Below are 14769 nucleotides of genomic sequence, written 5' to 3' on the forward strand. Positions count from 1 at the left end.
CTTAACATTTACCATTTGACAATGTTGGTGGGGAAGTTAAAGCTCAGTTCTTACTTGCAACCTTTCTCCTTATTCTCAATGTTGATGGTGCAGCTGTGGCTCTTTGGGAACAAACCAAACGGACTCAGGTTTAACGCTGAAAACTCTCTTCATCTCTCCCAAAGGTGGAGAACTCATCTGCTAGTTCTGCAAATCTAACCTACTTAGGGGCCTGAGTAATGTTCCTCCATTAGGGCAGCTAGTTCATTTCAGCACCCCAGGCTTACTACATACCTAGTCACTTTCCATCACACAAACTTCTATTCCTTTTGTTATTATTTTTGTCTTCCATATTTTAAGTCAGAGAAGGGATTATTTTATTGAACTCTCTGGGAGACTGAAGTATTCTCTGAGCATCTCTTGGTTATTTAGGGACAGCCCTGTTCTAGTCACACCGGTGTGGTGCACAGTTGTTTTATAAGTTTTTCTTATTGCCTTTTCTTTGAAAATTAAATAATACTGCAGATTCGGGACAGAGCAGGGATCAAAACCATTGGCTGTATCTCACAGCTTCAAGAACAAAATAAAAAAGCCCATATAATATTGTGCGCTATTATGGGTGCGAGTTTGTCACAGAAGTAATGTATTCCGTGACCTCAGTGACTTCTGCAGCGGCCAGTGCACCTGGCTCAGGGGCAGCTCAGGCAACCCCTGCTCCAGTCACACCGGCCACTGCTGGGGAAGTCGCAGGCCACCGTTTCTTCCCTCCCCCTCCCCTCCCCCCAGCAGCAGCAGAGTTTGGGTGTGTGAGGGGACAGGGGTACGGGACGGGTGCTGGGCGGCGCTTCTTCGAGTGATTGCTCATGTGCATTCCACAATAGGTGTGCGTGCTTGCCACATGCACTAGTGCTGCAAGTTTTTCCCCTAGCAGTACCCGTAGGGGAGCGTCCCTAGCAACCCCTAGAGTGGCGCCTCCATGGCGCGATATAAGGGGTGCTGCGCACTCCCCCCACCCTCAGTTCCTTCTTACCGCCAGTGAAAGTGCTTCGGAACTGCTCTGTTCCAGTTCTGCTGCAGTTCTCCTCCAGAACCCTTGTTTGTTTGTTCTAATCAACTACTTAACTACCTGTATTTAACTACTTACAGTTAATCTAATCAACTACCTGTAGTTAAGTAGTTGATTAGATTAGTTTAGTGCAGCCAGGCCGGAGCATGACCCGTGCCCTGGGTTGTAAGTAGTGCCACACTTGTAGGCTCCCGATGCCAGTGAGTGATCCGCACACGGACTGTTTACACTGTTTGGGTGAAACCCATCTCAGTGATCGCTGTAAGATTTGCAAGTCTTTCAAGCCTCGGACCGAGAGAGACATTCGGCTCCGGGCCATCCTGATGGAGTCGGCATTGACCCTGACTCCAGCGCGCCGCTCCAAGTCGGCACCGGGTGCCACGCTTTCAGTGCACAGGGACCCCCCCGGTGCCATCTACCAGTCGGCACCGCTCCCTGTCCACTGGGCACACCAAGAAGGCTAAGAAGAGGCCTTCGCCGCCGCGGCACTGGAGCAAGACTGGGGGAGAGGCTAGACGTATGTTGGGTAGTCCTCGGTCCCCATCAGCCTCTAGGCCTCCGACTCAGGTCAAGCGGAGTAGCCCTGCCCATTCGGAGCAGGCTTCCCTGGATGTCCGGATGTCCTCCATGCCAGAGGCTCTGCAAGCAGCCCGGGATGTTATGTCCATGCCGGTACCAGGAGCACCGCCAATGTTGGCCCCACGGTCCAGAGGCAAGCTGAACTCTGGGATCTCCGCAGTCGTCCCTGACTCGGTACCGGTCATGGTTGAGGGAATGTTCCCGATGCCATTCGCCACTCAGCAACTGTCCCATGCATAGTCCACACAGTCACCGTTGACCACCATCAAGTTGTCTAGCTGGGTTCCGACTGACAGAGACTGCAGGCACCGCTCCACCTCGAGGAGTGGACACCGATGGGACCGAGGCAGACGACGCCAAAGGTCCTCGTCTCTGAGGGTCTATCGTAGCCAGTTGTGACACGAATGTTGACACAGCTCCCGTTCGTCGTCTCACTCCAGGACCCCGCCCCGGCACTGCTCCCGTTACCCTGGGTGTCGATCGCCGGCACCTTGCCATCGCGGATCTGCCCGCCAGAGGCAATCACATAGCAGCTGCTACTGGCAGTACGATTCTTCCACATCAGGATCACGATCTCGTGGTTGGCACCACTCCTGGCACTACTGCTCCTCCTGGTCCAGGAACAGCGGCAGGTCATAGGTCAGCCCGGCCTCCCTTCGTAGTCGTTCATCAATGGGACAGGCTAGCCAGGCCGAACAGCTGGCTTTGCTGGTGCCACAGCAGGTGCGGTGGCACCGGCACAATGGTACAAGTGGCCACCATGGCCCCGACACAGCCCCCAGTGGGGGCTCGCTCAGTGGCCAGAGCCTTGGAACAGCTGTAGGCCTCCCTCTCCCAGCCTCCGAGGAAGGAGTCGGTGGGACATACATCTTCGGCGCTGTGCCCGGAGAGCAACCAGGGGGTGGATCCTCCAGTGCCGGTGGACACGCAAAGTACCGCACCCGCCTTTTCACCCTCCCCTGATGAGGCAATTATGGTCCCTCCTCCCTCCGTCCCGCAGGAGGACTCTAAAGCCCACCAGGAACTATTGAAAAGGGTGGCATCAAACCTCAACCTTCAGGCAGAAGAGGTGGAGGAGCCCTCGGACTCCCTCTTTAACGTCCTGTCCACCTCGGTACCGGGCAGGGTGGCCTTTCCACTCCACGAAGGTGTGGCAAAAATTTCAAATGCCTTGTGGCAAACCCCAGCCTCATTGCCCCCCATCTCTAAGAGAGCGGAATGCAAGTATTTTGTTCCTGCCAAGGGGCATGAATACCTATACATACACCCACCCTGCCCCAACTGCCTCGTGGTCAAGTCGGTCAACCACAGGGAGTGGCAGGGCCACCCAGTCCCTACTCTGAAAAATAAAGACTCAAGGAGGCTGGATTCATTTGGGAGAAAAATTTATTCGTCCTCGAATTTCCAGTTATGGGTGGTGAGCCATCAGGCTCTCCTGGGCCAGTATGAGTTAAATCTGTGGGGCTCTCTGCCCAGGAATGGCGCCAGGGTTTTTGGCCCCTATAATATTGGGTCCTTCCGTGCTCCCAGTCGTCGTCGGCAATTCTGCGGCGGGGGGGTCCTTCCGCGCTCCCAGTCTTCGGGGCACTTCAGCGGCGGGTCCCAGAGCGAGTGAAGGACCCGCCGCAGAATTGCCGCTGAAGACCCGGAGCGCAGAAGGACCCCCCACCGCCAAGGGTGGCAAAATGCCATCCCCCCAAATCCTGGCACCCTAGGCAACCGCCTAGATTGCCTAAATGGAAGCATTAGCCCTGTCTCTGCCCCGTTTCGAGGACTCCCTCCAGGAGTGTGACAGGAAGGAGTTCAAAGCTCTGGTGGAGGAGGGTAGAGCTGCTGCCAGGACAACCTTGCAGGCAGCATTGGATGTGGTGGACACAGCCACGTGGTCCATGGCCTCTGCGGTGTCCATGAGAAGGGTGTCGTGGCTCCATCTGTCTGGGCTGTCCAGTGAGGCGCGGACTCCTTGCAGGACCTCCCATTTGACGGCAAGGCTCTGTTTGCAGAACAGACAGACATAAAACTGCATGGCCTGAAAGCCTCCCGCACTACACTTAAGACTCTTGGCCTCTATGTTCCGGCTCTAGCTAGACCTAAGTTTAAGCCATAGCAGGCTCCCACCCAGGCCACCCAGTCTAAATACGAGCCCCCTTATAAAAATTCGCGGGACTATAAAAAAATTTGCAGAGGCAGTCCCGGTCTGCCCCCTAGCCTGGGTCCTCCAAGGGCAAACAGGCAGGGAAATGGCAGTTTTGACAGGACGCCCGGGGGCGATTTACCAGTTCACATCAGGGATCCACCTGCAGTAAAGCTTCCCTTCTCCAACTGGTTGTGTGCTTTTCTCCTGGAGTGGTCGCGGCTGACCTCAGATTGATGGGTCCTCAGCACCATCTCCTGGGGCTACACCCTCCAGTTTACCTCTACCCCACCCAACCACCCTCTGTCCCAGTCCATCCTGGGGGACCCCTCTCACGAGGCCCTGCTCGAACAGGAGGTGGGGCGGCTCCTTGGCCTAGGAGCGGTGGAAGTGGTGCCAGTGGAGTTCAAACGCAGGGGGTACTACTCCCGCCATTTCCTTATCCCGAAGACCAAAGGGGCACTCAGGCTCATCCTGGACCTGCAAGGTCTGAACCAGCACATGATGAAGCTCAAGTTCCGCATGGTCTCCCTGGCCTCCATCATTCCCTCCCTGGATCCCGGGGGCTGGTACGCCGCCCTCAATCTGCAGGACACGTACTTCCACATCCATATATTCGAGGGGCACAGACGCTTCCACCGTTTCATGGTTGGGCAGGAGCACTACCAATTCACGGTCCTCCCATTTGGCCTGTCCATTGCCCCCAGGGTATTTACAAAGTGTATGTCTGTGGTGGCGGCCTACCTCAGGTGCCGTGGGGTCCAGATCTTCCCCTATCTGGACGACTGGCTGGTCAAGGGCAGCTCCCGGTCACAGGTGCAGGATCATGTGGCGCTCCTTCTGTCCACGTGCACCACTCTGGGCCTGTTGGTGAACGACACCAAGTCCACATTAGTCCCGGTACAGCGCATAGAGTTTATTTTGGCAGTCCTAGACGCCATGTCGGCCAGAGCCTCCCTCCCACCAGACAGGTTCGAGACCCTGAAAGGGCTCATCGACACAGTCACAAAGTTTCCAGTGACAACAGCCAGAGCATGTCTCTAGCTCTTTGCATGGTGTAAAGTATCAGGGGGTAGCCGTGTTAGTCTGTATCTACAAAAACAACAAGGAGTCTGGTGGCACCTTAAAGACTAACAGATTTATTTGGGCATAAGCTTTCGTGAGTAAAAACCTCACTTCTTCGGATGCATAGAGTGAAATTTAGCCGTATGGAGTGGAAATCCATCAACCTCGACAAAAAACTTGCACAGATACAGACAGACATCATCTTCCTCTCCAAATGCAAACAGATGGACATCATACCAAAAGGACTGAAGGTAAAAAATCCATTGCAATCAACATACTACACTGAGTATGGTGAGAGACTGTGCCACACACTCTCAAAGAAACTGAGGAACCACCTGATCAGCATCCTGTACAGCAGACAGGAGAAGATCAAGAATGAGCTCTCAGAACTGGAGACTCTCATACAATACCAACCTTCCACACAAACTTCCACGTGGCTGGACTTTACAAAAATGAGACAAGCCATTTACAATGCACACTTCACTTCTCTACAGAGGAAAAAGGACAGTAAGCTATCTAAACTAATACCTGCCACTGGGAGCTATAACAATGGTACCCTCAACTCATCTAACAACATTGTCAATCTTTCCAACCACACACTTAGCCCAGCAGAAGAATCTGTCCTATCTCGGGGACTCTCTTTCTGTCCCACCATCCCCACGAACATGATACAGTTCTGCGGTGATCTGGAAGCCTACTTTTGTCGTCTTCGATTCAAGGAATATTTTCAACGCACCACTGAACAGTGCACTGACCCACAGGAACCCTCCTACCAACACTACAAGAAGAAGAACTCTGCGTGGACTCCTCCTGACGGTCGAAATGACAGACTGGACCTCTACATAGAGTGTTTCCGCAGACGTGCACAGGCTGAAATTGTGGACAAACAACCTCACTTGTCCCATAACCTCAGCTGTACAGAACGCAATGCCATCCACAGCCTCAGAAACAACTCTGACATTATCATCAAAGGGGCTGACAAAGGAGGTGCTGTAGTCATAATGAACAGGTCAGATTATGAACAGGAGGCTGCCAGGCAACTCTCCAAGACCACATTCTACAGGCCGCTATCCTCTGATCCCGCTGAGGAATACCAAAAGAAACTACACCATCTGCTCAAGAAATTCCCAGCTACAGTACGGGAACAAATCTACATGGACACACCCCCAGAACCCCGACCAGGGGTATTCTATCTGCTACCCAAGATCCATAAACCCGGAAACCCTGGATGCCCAATCATCTCAGGCATTGGCACTCTTACAGCAGGATTATCTGGCTATTTGGACTCTCTCCTCAGACCCTATGCTACCAGCACTCCCAGCTATCTTCGAGACACCACCGACTTCCTGAGGAAACTACAATGCATTGATGTTCTTCCTGAAAACACCATCCTGGCCACCATGGATGTAGAAGCACTTTATACCAATATTCCACATGAGGATGGACTACAAGCTGTCAGGAACAGTATCCCTGATGAAGCCACAGCAAGCCTGGTGGCTGAGCTTTGTGACTTTGTCCTCACCCACAACCACTTCAGATTTGGGGACAACTTATACCTTCAAGTCAGTGGCACTGCTATGGGTACCCGCATGGCCCCACAGTATGCCAACATTTTTATGGCTGACTTAGAACAACGCTTCCTCAGCTCTCGTCCCCTAGTGCCCCTCCTCTACTTGCGCTACATTGATGACATCTTCATCATATGGACCCACGGAAAGGAGGCCCTTGAAGAATTCCACCTGGACTTCAACAATCTCCACCCCACCATCAACCTCAGCCTGGACCAGTCCACACAAGAGATCCACTTCCTGGACACTACAGTACAAATAAGTGATGGTCACATAAACACCACCCTATACCGGAAACCTACTGACCGCTATACGTACCTACATGCCTCCAGCTTCCATCCAAGACACATCACACGATCCATTGTCTACAGATACAACCGAATTTGCTCCAACCCCTCAGACAGAGACAAACACCTACAAGATCTTTATCAAGCATTCGTAAAACTACAATACCCACCTGGGGAAGTGAGGAAACAGATTGACAGAGCAAGACGGGTACCCAGAAATCACCTACTACAGAACAGGCCCAACAAGGACAATAACAGAACACCACTGGCCATCACATACAGCCCCCAGCTAAAACCTCTCCAGCGCATTATCCACGATCTACAACCTATCCTGGAAAATGATCCCTCACTCTCACAGACCTTGGGAGGCAGGCCAGTCCTCGCTTACAGACAACCCCCCAACCTGAAGCAAATACTCACCAGCAACTACACACCACACCACAGAAACACCAACCCAGGAACCTATCCCTGTAGCAAACCTCGTTGGCTACTCTGTCCCCATATCTACTCTGGCAACAGCATCAGAGGACCCAACCACATCAACCACACCATCAAGGGCTCATTCACCTGCACATCCACTAATGTCATATATGCCATCATGTGCCAGCAATGCCCCTCTGCCATGTACATTGGCCAAACTGGACAGTCCCTCCGCAAAAGAATAAATGGACACAAATCGGACATCAGGAATGGTAACATACATAAGCCAGTAAGTGAACACTTCAATCTCCCTGGTCATTCTATTACAGATTTAAAAGTCACTATCATTGAACAAAAAAACTTCAGAAACAGACTTCAAAGAGAAACAGCAGAACTAAAATTCATTTGCAAATTCAACACCATTGATCTAGGCTTGAATAGGGACTGGGAGTGGCTGGCTCATTACAGAAGCAGCTTTTCCTCTCCTGGAATTGACACCTCCTCATCTACTATTGGGAGTGGACTACATCCACCCTGATTGAATTGGCCCTGTCAACACTGGTTCTCCACTTGCGAAGTAACTCCCTGCTCTCCATGTGTCAGTATATAATGCCTGCATCTGTAACTTTCACTCTATGCATCTGAAGAAGTGAGGTTTTTACTCACGAAAGCTTATGCCCAAATAAATCTGTTAGTCTTTAAGGTGCCACCAGATTCCTTGTTTTTCTCCAGCTCTTGGGTCACATGCCGGCGTGCACATATGTGGTTCGCCATGCCAGACCCAGGATGAGGCCCCTCCAGCTCTGGTTGTCCTCGGTGTTCTCCCAGTCAGGATGGACAAGGTCCTCACTGTGCCCGAGCCTGTGATTGCCTCCTTACAATTATGGTCCTCCCCGGGGAACATGTTCCGTAGGGTCCCGTTCAGAGGCAGGCCCCCGTCGATGGAACTGGTGTCTGACCCATCAGACCTGGGTGTGGAGCCCATGTGGGAGATGTTCAGACCCAAGTTCTGTGGTCTGCAGAGGACCTGGCCCTCCACATAAACGTCAAGGAGCTCAGGAGTGGCCTTCCACTCACGCCTGAAGGGAGGGTGGTCAGGGTTCTCAGGGACAACACGGCCTCGATGTTTTACATCAACAGGCAAGGTGGGGCCCGATCCTCTGCTTGGAAGCCCTCAAGCTGTGGGACTTCTGTATAGGCCACGACATTTGCCTACAGGCCTACCACCTAGCAAGCGCCCGGAACTCATGGGCGGATCACTTGAGCAGGGACTTCTTCTCTCAGCACGAGTGGTCTCTTCAGCCAGAGGTGGTGCAAAGATTTTTCCTGGAGTGGGTAACTCCCCAGGTGGACCTGTTCACGACTTGGCAGACCCATCGATGTCCCCGGTTCTGCTCCAGGCGAGGGGCTGGGATGGGGCGCTATCTCTGATGTCTTCCTCCTATCCTGGTCAGGCCAGTTTCTTTATGCCTTCTCCCTGTTCCCGCTGATCAGCAAGGTCCTGGAAAAGATAAAGACAGACGGGGCCCAGGTCCTCCTGATTGCCCTGGCATGGCCCAGGCAGCATTGGTATGGGACCCTCACAAGCCAGGGCCACCTCCTCCCCCCAACCTAGCGGAACTCCACCTCATGGCATGGCTGCTCAATGGTTAGGCCAGAAGGAAAGGTTCAGCGCGTCCTCTTGGAAAGCAGGCGACCCTCCATGCGCCGAGCCTACTTGGGAAAGTGGTCTTGGTTCTCCCGATGGGCAGATGAGCGGGGGGTTTCCCCCATGGCTACCCCAATCCAGCTCGTTTTGGACTACCTCCTTCACCTTAGAGCCCAGGGCCTGGCGCCCTGGTCCATCAAGGTGCACTTGGCGGCCATATCGGCCTTCCACCCACCAGTGCAGGGCCACATAGAGTTCTCCCATGCCATGACTGGCTGATTCCTTAAGGGATTGGATCGTCTCTTCCGGTACATTAGGCCCCCAGTCCCGCAGTGGGACCTGAACTTGGTACTGGCCCGGCTGATGGGTCCGCCGTTTGAGCCACTAGCTACATGCTCCTGGTCGCACCTCTCGTGGAAGGTGGCCTTCCTGTTGGCGATCACGTCAGCTAGACGTGTCTTGGAGCTCAGGGCCCTGACCTCTGAACCCCTGTACACTGTGTTCCAGGAGGATAAGGTCCAGCTCCGCCCACATCCTTCGTTCCTCCCGAAGGTGGTCTCCAACTACCACATGGGTCAGGACATTTTCCTGCCGGTCCTTTGCCCCAAGCCCCATGCGTCCAGTGAGGAGCGCCGCCTCCACACGCTGGACGTGAGACGGGCTCTGGCCTTTTACCTGGAACGTACAAAGCCATTCAGGAAGTCCTCAGCCGAACGCATGAGAGGCCGGCTGATCTCCACTCAGCGGCTCTCCAACTGGATCACCTCGTGTATTCGTACCTGTTACAACCTGATGGGAGTCCCCCCGCCGCCAATTGTGAGGGCACACTCGACTAGGGGGCAAGCCTCGTCGGCTGCCTTTTTGGCCCATGTCCCCATTCAGGACAGTTGTAGGGCTACCACATGGTCTTCGGTTCACACGTTCACCTCGCATAATGCGATCGTCTCCCAAACCAAGGAGGACGCAGGGTTTGGCAGGTCTGTGCTCCATCCCAAGTGTCTGTGAACTCCTACCCACCTCTGACAGATACAGCTTGGAATCACCTATTGTGGAATGCACATGAGCAATCACTCGAAGAAGAAAAGCCAGTTACCTTTTCCGTAACTGGTGTTCTTAGAGATGCGTTGCTCATGTCCATTCCACATCCCGGCCTCCTTCCCCTCTGTCGGGGTTGTCTGGCAAGAAGGAACTGAGGGCGGGGGTCCCCAAAACCATGGAGGCACCACTCCAGGGGTCGCTATGGGTGCTCCCCTATGGGTACTGCTAGGGGAAAAACATCCGGCACCAGTGCACATGGCGAGCACGCACACCTGCTGTGGAATGGCCATGAGTAACACATCTCAAAGAACACCAGTTACGGAAAAGGTAACTGGCTTTTTTATACAGTTACATATTTGGCCACAGAGAGGCAGTGTTGTCTCACCACTGAAAGGGAAGATCCAAGCCTAAAGACCCCTTACTTAATGCAACAGGGGTCTGGTGATTGCTACATGAGACAGGAAATTGTACAGGAGTGTGTGAAGCTCTGCACGTGCCATCCAAATACCACACTGGAGCCTGAGTCTCCATGCAGCTGTGTTCAGAGGTGATTAACAAAGATGTGTCTCTTAGGGTGGTGGTGGAAGAGCTGTTCATTCCATGTACTCTAAGGGGAAGCAAAGCATCGGCCCCTCCCCCTCCCTCTTTGTTGCTCCTGGATGCGTAGCCCTGCACTGCCTCTGGAGAGAGTTGGGGCACAATACTGGAGGAGCAAGGTGAGTTCTTGACACACCTTGGAGGAAGCGGGGGTTGGGCGGCAGGCTCCAGTAGTGGGAATTCAGGAACCTGGCTCCGGCCCCAGGCTCGGACCGTGGGGCAGCGGGTACTGACACCCCCCCTCCCCTGGCTCTGGCCACATGGCCCCGGCCTCCAGCTGCGGGGCTTCAGCCTCCGGCCCCTGGTTCCAGCTGCGTGACATCAGGTGCTGGCTCCCAGCTCCAGTCCCGAGCTCCGGCCGCGCAGTGGCAGGCGCTGGCCACAGGCATTGACCCCCAGCCCAGCCGCACGGCAGCAGGCTCCAACCAACTTTGGGCACTAACCCCTGGCTCTGGTTGCAGGGCAGCAGGTACTGACCCCCAGCCGCAGAGCTTCAGTCGGCTTCTGGCCCCCAGTTCTGGCCATGCCGTGGCAGGTGCTGGCCCCAGTTTCCAGCCACGTGGGCCTAGTGCTGATCCCCTGTTCCAGCTGCACAGCAGTAGGCGCCAACCCACAGCTCTGTCCCCAGGCTCCTGCCACATGGTGCCGACCCCTGGCCCTGGCCGCGCAGCAGCAGGTGCTGTTTCCAGCCACATAGCAGCAGGCCCTGACTCCTGGCTCCAGCCACGCGCTCCTGGACTCCGGCACCCGGCTCCGGGCTCTGGCCGTGTGGCGGCAGGCACTAGCCCTGGGTGCTGACCCATAGCTTCAGCTGCCTGGCAGCAGGCTCTGATCCCTGGGTTCAGCCATGCAGTTCCTGTCCCTAGCTCCGGGTTCTGGCTGTGGGCACTGAGCCTTGGCCCTGGCAGCATGGCCGCAGACACCAGGCCCTGGCTCTGGCCACGCAACAGTGGGGCTCATCATCCACCCCCATTGCCCCGGCCCCCGCTGCCTCCCATGCCCTTGTATCCATCTCCCCCTCCCAGGACCCTGCTGCCTTCCTGGCCTCGCATTCACCCCTTCCCCCTCCATTACCCTGGGCTCCTGCTGTCTCCCCAGCCCTGCATCCATTCCCCCCCATTGCCCTGGGGCCCCCCTGTTCCGCACCCATTGCCTCTGGCCCCTGCAGCCTAACCGCTTCGGCCCTCACCATCCAGGTCTTAATGGGTCCTGGGGCTTGCTGAGAAAAGTGATATTAACAAACATGCAAGTATCACTTTTCACAGCAGACTTACTAGCTATCTGTGAAAAGTGATCCTTCTATGTTCGTTAATATCACTTATCACTTTCCATAGCCTCCCAGGTAGCTACTAAATATGCTGTGATATTAACAAATATACAAATACCATTTTTCGCAGCAAGCCCCAGGACCCACTAAGTCCTGGATGGGGGAGGGGAGGCAGCATTATTTTTGTTATTGACTCTGCCAAAAAACCCTACAAATATACATTACAATGATTTGGACGTGAATCTGTGAATATTTACTTTTTTTCCCTACAATTAATTAAGGGAGAGTTGGTGGCCGCACTTGGAGGCCACCAATAAATTTGTTGTGAGATCTGCTCTAGAGTCAGGTAAAGAGTAGGGCAACAACTAGGTATTTTGGAGGCAGGTGTACAGGACCTCTGTCCTCTGGTGTCCGTGTCTTGTCGTGGCAGGATAGTTTGCGTGCTCTAACGATCCCCAGAGTCTGTGTCGGTGGGGGCTTTTTGCTCCTGGTAGGGTTCAACCATGCCAGATTGGTCTGTGGGGGAGGGAACCAGACAAAACAGACACCCTGGTCCTCCAGGTTGGGGGTTAGGCACAAGGCTAACAACCCTGTCCCATAAAAAAACAAAATATGTTATGGAAACAGCAATGGAGAAATCGACCATTTCTGTGTGTGATAGCCATTGGGAGTCAATGACCCGTATGACTGCCAGTGGGGAAAGCTGAAAGGAAGCCACTGGCATGAAGACTGAAGTGCTCAACACCAAGACAAAAACCAAACTTGTTTTTTGGAACGTACAGACAATGTATGAAACAGGGAAGCTAGCTCAGGTCACAGCAAAGATGAGATGCTAAGCTTACACATCCTGGGTGTCAGCGAGAGCGGATGGATGGGATCAGGAAGATTAACAACAGCCTCTGGAGAAACTTTGCTGTTTTCTGGACAGGATGATAGACAACACCATGAGGGTGTTGCCATCCTTTTGAAGAAGGTAGTGGAGCATTCCCTGATTGAATGGAAATCTATCAGCAGTAGACTTATGAGAGCCAGACTGAAAGGGAAACATAATAATATCATCCTCATTCAGTGCTATGCTCCGACAAATGACAGCGATGAAGAAGTAAAGGACAAATTCTACTTTACGCTACAGGCAGAGTTAGAGAGAGTACCACACCACGACCTAATTCATTAGAGACCTGAATGCCAAGGTCAGGAAGGACAACACAAACAACGACAGAGCAATGGGAAGACATAGGTGTGGCACCATGAATGAAAACGGAGAAAGGCTTGTTAATTTCTGTAATACGAATGACCTAGTCATCGCAGAACCCTATTTCAACATAGTGAAATTCACAAGCTGACATGGTGTTCTCCAAATGACAGAGATAAGAACCAGATTGACCATATCATGATCAATGGCAAATGGTGACGCTCACTGACAGATGTGAAAGTGAGAAGGGGTGCAGATGTTGGCAGCGACCACCATCTTGTGACAGCCTCCATCAAGCTAAAACTGAGAAGTGTGGGTCCACCAAAAAAGGGACATAGAAGTTATGTTATTGACAAACTAAAGTCCCTTGAAATACAGAGTCTTCATTCTGCAGTTAAAGAACAGGTTTCAAACTCTTGCAGACCTTGATGAAGAGGCGGGGAATGCAGATGAGGAGATCAACAAGAAATGGGACAAAGTAACAGTAATTTGTAAACAGAGCAGTGAAGCCTGTCTAGGCTACAGGCAGAAGAGAAGAAAGGAGTGGATTACACCCAGCACATGGAACGCCAGAGAAACCAGATGAGCCCTGAAGAAAATAGTTTTAGACACAAAATCCCAGAAGCTAAAGGACAAATACCACGAGCAGTAGAGCAAGGCAAAGTCAAACACCTTGTGAGAGCAGACAAACGGCATTATATTGATAACACTGCTCTACAGCCAAAATGCTTCTGAAATAAATGTAGTCAAACTTTACTAATTCTGGGTCACTAAGAACGAAAATGATGCTTAAAATTGTTGATTGGCTCTAGTTTTCAAGATATGCTATTGGGTCAGTATATATGACCCTTGACTTGGGAATGGTGGAGGATAAGTGAGTTATAAAGGGAAGGGATCTCAATTTAAACCAGAAATGACTAAAATACATCTTTGACTGGATCTATGAATAAATCTATGACTGGGTTTGGACAGTACTTGCTTTTTAGGCAAAACAATGAATGATGCAATCTGAAGCTGGTATTACGTCATACATGATATGAATTGCATCATGTTATTCCTAGAAGTCATGGATGATGCAATCATAACGAAGCTTACAGCACTCTGCTGAACAAATTGCCCTAGATCAGCTCTAGAAATCATACAGTGTCGTGCTCTCTTATTTGTCAGTGTTTGATTTTGCAAAGGGACACATTTCTGTTTAGCCAAAGTGAGCAGAGATGCCTCATACTTGTGTGAACAGTGCAGATAACTTCTGCTATGTTTGTGGTGAAGTGACTTTTGCATCACAAAAGCGCAGTATAACCACTATGGTTAAGAAAGCCTATCACCTTTTGGCTGCAAAATTGGAGATCAGGACAAGAGGTGGGCCCCACACATATGCTGCAACATTTGTGCAACAAATCTTCGCCAGTGGTTGAACAGGAAAAGGAAATCTATGCCTTTTGCAGTGCCAGTGATTTGGAGATAGTCAACAGATCATACCAGCAATTGTTACTTCTGCATGGTGCCTCCAGTTGGGAAAGGTGTGTCAAAGAAGAAAAAGTGGACTGTGCATTATCCAAACATTCCATCAGCCATACATCCAGTACCCCACGGAGAAGGACTGCCGGTTCCTGATGCACCAGAATCATTCTCACTTGAGTCAGACGAGGAAGAGGATGAAACTTCTGGTCCTGAACCATCAATGTCACAGGACCCACATTTTTTCCCATCCTCCTCCTTTGAACCACACCCGGGCCGGCCCCAGGCACCAGGCTGACAAGCAGGTGCTTGGGGCGGCCGCTCCGGCGAGGGGCGGCACGTCCAGGTATTCGGCGGCAATTTGGCAGACGGTCCCTCACTCCCGCTGGGAGCAAAGGACCTCCCGCCGAATTGCCGCTGCAGATCGCGATCGCGGCTTTTTTTTTTTTTTTTTTTTTTTGGCTGCTT

This window comes from Trachemys scripta, chromosome 15 (genome assembly GCF_013100865.1).
Source record: "Trachemys scripta elegans isolate TJP31775 chromosome 15, CAS_Tse_1.0, whole genome shotgun sequence".
Taxonomy (NCBI): domain Eukaryota; kingdom Metazoa; phylum Chordata; order Testudines; family Emydidae; genus Trachemys; species Trachemys scripta.